This window comes from Ursus maritimus, unplaced genomic scaffold, assembly GCF_017311325.1.
Source record: "Ursus maritimus isolate PB19 unplaced genomic scaffold, ASM1731132v1 scaffold_21, whole genome shotgun sequence".
NCBI lineage: Eukaryota > Metazoa > Chordata > Mammalia > Carnivora > Ursidae > Ursus > Ursus maritimus.
The window spans coordinates 39,932,817-39,935,337 of record NW_024424564.1 but is presented as its reverse complement, the minus strand read 5'-3'; positions in this window follow the sequence as shown (position 1 = coordinate 39,935,337).

Below are 2,521 nucleotides of genomic sequence, written 5' to 3'. Positions count from 1 at the left end.
GGAAGGCGCTGCAGAACCTCCGTGCAGGGCGGCGCAGGTTGGGGTAGCGTCTACACCGCAGCGGGAGAATGCGGGGCACCTGTCGGATGCTGCAGCTCGCTTCCTGCCGCGTCAGCCCGCGTCTCTTCTGAAATGGCATCAGATTGTCCCTGCAGCCCCTCTCCAGGCCTACCCCACGGGCTGGCAAAGATACAGACGTCCTCTCTGGCTTGGCGAAGAGCAAGAATGTAAACTGGCTCCAAACGGGAAAACCTGCCCCCTCCGGGAACGGCGTTCCTTGCCGCAAGAGATTCTGACCTGGAAGCAAGATGGCCCGTGTGCTGCTGAAGGCGGTGGGCCGGGTCCCGAACTGCCCTGGGTTCTCGAGTGGGGGCATCAAGTCAAACAGTTAAGCAAGGAGACATTTAAATGATGTTGAATGAAACCATTCAAATTCAAACGGTATGGAGATAGAGTCTCGGGGCCCACCCCCAGCGCCCCTGCTCTAGGTAAGCCGCCTGGACTCCCAGTGTCAGCCCTACTGTGCTGTCTTGCGGCTCCCAAGTATGCATCTACCTCGGCTTCACGACTTCTTGGTTTTAAGCAATGAGTCACTAACAACCAACGTGAAATATACAGTTGGATTCACTTCCGCCGCCTCCTCCGGCCCCCTCCTCCTGATTTTGTTGGCTGTGTTTTTTAACGACTGGTTCTTATTTTGCTTACTTTTAGAACTTAAGTACCACGCCTGAACTGTGGTTTCTTGATCCATTATCTTTAGATACTGGTTTTTCACTTACCAATGTGTATGCCCCCCTGAAAATTCCTCCCCGTCTCCCTCTGCCTTCAAGTCCCGTGAACTGGGTTATTTTATCAAGTTTGTCTAAATCACATCAAAGGTTCAGAAATAGCCAAAGTGAAACCGGTGAATCACTGACGTGTAGTTAGTAAAAATGTATTAGTAAAAAGACAGTTTGCAAACTGGGAGCACACAAACCAAAACACAGAATGAGACTTGGGGGTGATACGGTTATAAAGCAGCTTATCTAATGAGAAAGCAGTGACTGTTCATTCTTCACAGCGATTGTTTGCAATATTAGAATTCTCCCAGATGACAGGGAATTGGCCAGTGGTTAGCTCATATCAGCCAAGGAGAGCAGTTTAAGTTTTGCTCATGATTTCCAGAGGCACAAGCAAGAAATAACCCAGGTCAAGTTAGCCTTGCAAAATAAGCTGAATTAAGCTTTGCTTGTATGACTAAACTGGTTTCATCTGCTCAGGGAATTTTCAAGGCTGGTCTCTGTTTGTGATTTTAACAAGGGAAAACAGAGTTTACAAAGTCATGTTTAAATAAACAGTGTTTAATGGAGGACCAGGGCAGGCTGACTGGATGCACAGAATAGGAAATCTGTCCTATGGCAGGCATGCCTCTCCGAGGGGAGATTCCAAAAGTCAAGGGCAAATCAATTCTCTTCCCTTAAATGCCATCAAATACTGAACCGTTTATGTCGCTGAAACATTGAGTGTCACGGAAAAGGAACCCTGGATATGTCTAGTTTATTTTACCTTGGGAATGAATACTCGTGCAGTTTTCCCTCCCTGGTGTTTTAAAATTATCTTCTTCCTTGATGATAGAGAAAAAAGAAATCACCCTACCGTTCATATCTTCCAGCTGTTTAATGCACGTTGAGTACGCACATATACACTGACTTCTTTCTAGGACGATTTGCGTAGAACTTATCCTGGGATTAACTTTTCCTTACCTTCTTTAGTTAGTTTCCCTGTGCTTGGGGGCTTCTGTATTGTCTTTCTTCAATTTATTGTTCCTTTTGCTGCAGTCGATCCCTAAATTACTTTTTCAAAAAAAGTCTAGAGGTGTTTGCATGTTTGAAAATGAATTTTTGTGTCTGAATTTTTGCATGTCTGAAAATGTATTTTCCTCCCCTAATATCTGATTAATGTTTTGATTAGTTCTACATTTAAAATCCTTTTCCTCCAGAACTTTGAAGACCTTTCTTTACTGCTGTCTGGAATTTAAGCCTCACGGAAAAGAAAGCAGCGGTTCCCAGTACAGAGCCCGACTGCTGGCTTGAAGTCCTGGTCTGCTACCTGCTTGCTGTGCAGCCATGGGTAAGTTTTTCAGTTTTTCATCCAAAAAATGATGAGCTATTAGTTAACTAACATATATAAAGTGAAGCAGCTACTCACACATAGTGAGCCCTATGGAAGTGTTAGCTCCTTCAAAAAAAATCAGTTTCATCATCGTCACGGTCTTGTATGTATCCGGGGTGCTCTGAAATACCATGATACCGTAGCTGCGTGAGTCTTTTTGTACTCCGTGAACTTGGTACTTAGAAGATCCTTTCAAGTGTCTTCCTTTAGTTCTGGGAATTAAAAAAACTTTTTAAAGGGGTGCCTGGGTGGCACAGCGGTTAAGCGTCTGCCTTCGGCTCAGGGCGTGATCCCGGCATTCTGGGATCGAGCCCCACATCAGGCTCCTCCGCTGGGAGCCTGCTTCTTCCTCTCCCACTCCCCCTGCCTG